At 37.7% G+C, this 5,954-nt stretch overlaps 1 pseudogene; it reads right to left on the bottom strand.

Annotated features, from left to right (window-relative positions):
* Positions 1–3,484: 3,484 nt before the first annotated feature.
* On the bottom strand, positions 3,485–4,465 carry LOC115283758 (annotated as a pseudogene).
* Between the last annotated feature and the right edge of the window lie 1,489 nt (positions 4,466–5,954).

The following is a 5,954-nucleotide window of genomic DNA, read 5'->3' as shown; positions in this document are numbered from 1 at the left end:
GCTCTGTGCTGACAGCTTGGAGCCTGGAGTCTGCTTCAGCTTTGGACGGATTCTGTGTCTCCTTCTCTATCCCTCTCCCACTTACTCTCTGTCTCTCTCTCTTAAAAATAAATAAAACATTTAAAAAATTTTTTTAAAGATATCTTGGTTGCTTCTTGGTTTCTGTAATTATGAATAAAGCTGCTATAAACATTCACATGCAAAAATTCCTTACAGAAGAAATATTTGACCTGAATATTGAAGGTAAAGGAGGAGTGTACTAGGTACAATGAGTAGAACTGCATGAAGAAGGGCAGAGAAGAATGAAAGAGCATGGCATGTTTGGGGGTCATCAGAAAGTTTTTTCTCTTTCCTTTCTTCTTATTAAATAATCTCTATACCCAATGTGTCAAACTCACGACCCTAAGATTAAGAGTTGCATGCTCCACTGACTGAGGCAGCCAGGTGCCCCAGAAAGTTCTTTCTACTTGGAATCGTGCATTTATGATTACAAATTTGGAAAGGTAAAAAACTCATGGAGTTGGGCTTTATTTTTTTTAGGTCTTTATTTTATTTTGGGAGACAGAGACAGAGTGAGCAAGAGAGGGGCAGAGAGAATGGAAGACACAGAATCTGAAGCAAGCTCCAGGCTCTGAGCTGTCAGCACAGAGCCCAACGCAGGGCTCGAACCCACAGACTGTGATATCATGACCTGAGCTGAAGTCGGACGTTCAACTGACTGAACCACTCAGGTGCCCCTGGGCTTTATTCTTGTAGACAATGTTTCCAACTTCACTGAGTTATATCCTACCTTCATCATTTTAATTTATTAAATTTAGGCAATAATATCTTAGAAATCTTTTTATTTATGTTTTATTTATTTTTGAGAGAGAGAGAAACAGAGATAGAGTACGAGCAGCGGAGGGACAGAGAGTGAGAGAGACACACAGAATCTGAAGAAGGCTCCAGGCACTAAGCTGTCAGCACAGAGACTGACGTGGGGTTTGAACTCATGAACCATGAGATCATGACCTGAGCTGAAGTTGGACGCTTGACCAACTGAGTCACCCAGGAGCCCCGATATCTTAGAAACCTTGAATTTAATATATTTTCTTATGGCTGATGGGCACTAAGGAGGCCACTTTTGGGGATGAGCCCTGGGTGTCATATATAAGGGATGAATTATTGGGTTCTACTCCTAAAATCAAGACTATGTTAAACTAACTTGAGTTTAAATTTAAAAAAAAAAGAAATTTAAGACCAAAGTATGCCCATTAAAATAAAAATATATTTATTTGTGTACCAACAGTGGTACACTGTAATTGTTTAGAAAGATAATTCTGAGAGCATTGTGTAAGAGAGATTGGGTAGAGGAGTAAAGCAGGTGATCATTTTAAAGGCTATTGAAATACTAAGAGAGATGAAGTCCTAAACTAAAAAACGCCTTATTGGCAGAGGTGGTAAGGAAAGGAAAGGATTTAAAAAGAGATTTAGGAACTAGAATAGACAGGATTAATGATTAATTAGAGGAAGATAGAATATTTATGAACTAAAATCTGTATCTGGTGACTAATTAAGTAGAAGGGTGGAAGATTACAGAAAAGGAAGGATCTAGAATTACTTTTAGGTCTCTTGTCTTGAGAGTGAATGATGAAACCAATTCACTAACGTAGAGAACAAGAGCAAAAGCAATTTTGAGGGAAAAAAATCCTCAAAATTTTATTTAATTGCAATTTTTCTTTTAAATTGCAAATACAGTATGTTCTCACTGTAACAAATGAAATAATCCCAAAATACAAGAAGATAAAGTTATCAATCTCCCTTTTTATATCCCCCTCCCATCCCTCTTGTAACATTGAGGGGACCAATTTGTGTAGCCTTTCATACCGTCTTCATGAGAGTGTATTTGTGTATATATGTATACGTAGGTATGTGTATGTGTCTATGTGCATATGATTTTGATTATTTTTTTAAAAATGAGGTTATGAGTGGATATACACGTAATCTTGCAACCTGATTTTCTCATGAATAATTCAGTGGATTGTCCCAGATCAATATATCAATCTAACCCATGCTATTTTTGATTCAGTTTTGCATGGCTTATTATTGTATATACTTTTACTCCCTCTCTCCACCCTTCCCCTGCTCTTGCTCTCTCTCTTTCTCTCAAAAATAAACATTAAAAAATTTTAAACATATATTATTGTCTTAAGTATTTCTTTTACATGTATTGAGCCACCGCATCAGATGGTGTTATAATTTTTGTTTTAACTATCAAATATGGTTTAAGAAATTCATGAAGAGGATAATACACCCCTATTTTTGCTCATTCTGATGCTCTTTCCTTTCCAAAGTTCCAGGCCTTCTTCTTTTATGATTTTTTCTCTGTTTAGAGAAATTTTCTTCAGCCATTCTTTAAGGGCAGATTCGCTAGCAACAAATTCTCTCAATTTTCCTTTATCAGATGGATAGTCTTACCCGATTATAGACTTTATTATTGACCAGTTCTATTCTTTTTACCGTCCTTTATTTTTTAGAACAGTTTTAGATTTACAGAAAATTTGAGAAGATAGTAGAGAGTTCCCATAAACCCCTTACAAAGTTTCCCTTATTGTTAACATCTTACAGTTGTTTTAATTTGCAAAGGAATATTAATACCTTATTATTCAAGTCCACACCTTATTCAGATTTCCTTAGTTTTTACCTAATGCCCTTGATCTGTTCCAGAACCATCTAGAACACCACATTATATTTAGTCATCGTATGTCCTTAGACTCCCCTTGGCTGTGACAGTATCTAAGACTTTTCTTACATCTGATGGCCTTGATAGTTTTGAGGAGAACTGGTCTGCTATTCTGTAGAATATCCTGTGTTAGCATTTGACGTATGATTAAACTGGGGTTATGGGTTTGGGGGAATAAGACCACAGAGCTAAAGTACCTTTTCATCACAACATATTAAGGGGGTATACTGTGCAAATGACTTATCACTTTTTTTTAAAAAAATAAATAAGCATTACACCCAACATGAGGCTGAAACTCACACCCCCAAGATCTAGAATCATATGCTCTACAGACTTGAGCCAGCCGGGCATTTCTGATTTACCACTTTTGATGTTTACCTTGTCTGAGGTGGCATTTGTCAAGTTTCTTCACAGTAAAGTTGCTCTTTTACCCCCGTTTCCATATTGTACTCTTGGAAGTTACTATGTACATCCAAGCTTAAGGAATAGAGAGTTATGCTCCACCTCCTCGAAAACAAAGTAATTGCATAATTTATTTAGAATTTTACTTGGGAGATTTGTCTCTTTACATTGATATATGTAATGCATATTTGTTTGTATGCATTTATCTATCCATCTAATCAGCCAATCATTTATTCATATCAGTACAGACTCATGGATATTTATTTTATACTTTGATTTATAATCCAATACATTACTGTGTTGCTCAAATTGTTCTAGCTTTGGCTATTGGGAGCTCTTCTTTTTTTTTTTTTTAATTTGAAAATAGTCGTTTATTAACTGACCAGATTACAAAAAATAATCATGGTAGATAGTTCAGTTAATTCTTCTAATAAGCCTATTGATCTGGTCTTCCCTGTTGCCAGCATCTCCACCTTCTTTTTTTTTTTTTTTCATAAAATATATTTTTATTTATTTTTTTTTATTTTTTTATTTTTTTCCATAATATTTTATTGTCAAATTGTTTTCCATACAACACCCAGTGCTCTTCCCCTCAAGTGCCCTCCACCATCACCACCACCTGTCTTCCCCCCTCCCCCCTCCCCCCCAAGCATCTCCACCTTCTACAAAATGGGTGGTCTTCTTCATTCCCCCTCGTGGAGAAGATAACTTGAAGGGCCATAAAAAGTTGTTTGCTTCTTTGAAACGTTTTCCAACAGTGTAGATCTCATGAACCAGGTCCTCCATGAAGATGATGCTGTATTTACCAAGAGATTGAGCAATCAATGTGTTATCTGTCAGGGCAATTCGCTTCCTGTTGATTTTGCCATAACCACGCTTATAGATCAATTCATTCACTGACTTCAGGTTTGGGTACCCCCAAGCTATATATGGTTCCACAATCCTTAGCATGTTAACTGAAGCCTTGTTGAGCTTAACAAAGGTGCCGTTGAAGATCTGGTGAAGGCGAAGGAGCTGCAACACCTTCCCCACCTTTGGGCTCACACCATTGATACTCTGATCCTGATGACAAACGCCAGTTTGGGCTCCGTGGGCACATAGAAGTTGCCAGCTTTTCTTGCCATCTGAGCCATTCGAATCTCAGTTCTGCACATCTGCCTGTATTCCTTGTGGTAATGCTTAGCCTTCTTATAAATTAGCTTCTCCTTACCTTTTGAAGCATCTTTTGGGCGAACTTCTTTCTCAGACGCTTGATCTACAATTCTGTGAAATTCCTTCGCTTTTTCTTAAGGCTTCTGGCACAGCCAGAACCTTCTTTTTCTTCTCTTTGACACTCTCCATGGTTCCGGCCAGAAAAAGAGGCTATTGGGAGCTCTTTTATTTGGTTCCTGGTCCCTTGTACATACCCCATGTGTGTGTGTGTGTGTGTGTGTGTGTGTGTGTGTGTGTGTGTGTGTTTCCTTTGAGCTCTTCCTTACTCTAAGGCACTACAAGGTGTTCCAGGCTCATATTGTATATTTCCTGCCCTAAAATGACACTTTTCCACACTTGAATAATTTTGTGCAATTTCCTTCTGGCCTGCATGGTTTCAGATGAGAAATCTGCTATCATTCAAATTAGTGTCTTCCTAGAAGTAATGCATCTTTTCTCTTCGGCTTACTTCAAGATTTTTTCTTTGTCTTTTGTTTTCAGAAGTTTGATTATTCCTGTCTTAGCATGGATGTCTTTGCAACTCTTTCTTTCCAATAAATGCATACTATTCCAAATGTGGAGATACCACAGTTAAAAATATATGCTACATGGGGCACCTGGGTGGCTCAGTCAGTTAAGTATCTGACTTGGGCCCAGGTCATGATCTCATGGTTCATGAGTTGCATCAGGCTCTCTTGCTGTCAGTGCAGAGACTCCTTCAGATCCTCTGTCTCTCTCTCACTCTGCCCCTCCCCTGCCCTCAGGTTCTCTCTCTCTCCCTCAAAAATAAATAAACATTTAAAAATACGTATATGTGGGCGCCTGGGTGGCTCAGTTGGTTAAGTGGCCGACTTTGGCTCAGGTCATGATCTCACAGTCCATGTGTTCGAGCCCCACATCGGGCTCTGTGCTGACAGCTCAGAGCCTGGAGCCTGCTTCAGATTCTGTGTCTCACTCTCTGTCTCTCTCTCTCTCTTACAATAAAATAAAGACATAAGAAGTTAATAAAATAAAAATACATATGTGCTACGTAAATACAGCTATATTGATTACCAATATAAAGAATATTTATTGGGGCACCTGGCTGGCTCGGTCAGTGGAGCATGTGACTCTTGATCTCAAGGTTGTAAGTTTGAGCCCCACATTGGGTGTAGAGATTAGTTTAAAAAAATAAAATATAAAAAAAAGAGTATTTATTGCAGCATTGTTAGTGGCAAAAACATTGTGAATAGATTGTAGGGTCAAAGAGAATGTGTTATTAATTTGGAGGAAGTCCTCAGTACTATGGGTTGAGCTAATCATATTCCTCAGTTTATAACACGTTAATCATCATTGGCCCATGCAAGATTCCTCCCCTATTTGTTTGTATATTCTCTTTTAGTCCTATACCTTCTCTACCCTACAAGTAACCATTCCTTAATGTATATCCTTTTGTTTGTATTCTTATAAAATGCAATTTGTTTGTATGTGTGGTTAGTTTAGTTTACATAAATCATATTGTTACACATCCACCCCCCCCTTTTTTTTTGGTCAGCACACTGTTGTAAAAGCCATTCCTGTTGCCATGTATATATATCTAAGGCATTACTTCCTACTGATACATAGTACTCTAGGTGTCTATCCACCACGTTTCCCCTGT

The sequence above is a fragment of the Suricata suricatta genome, chromosome X (genome assembly GCF_006229205.1).
Source record: "Suricata suricatta isolate VVHF042 chromosome X, meerkat_22Aug2017_6uvM2_HiC, whole genome shotgun sequence".
NCBI lineage: Eukaryota > Metazoa > Chordata > Mammalia > Carnivora > Herpestidae > Suricata > Suricata suricatta.
This window is presented reverse-complemented; position numbering and strand designations above follow the sequence as displayed.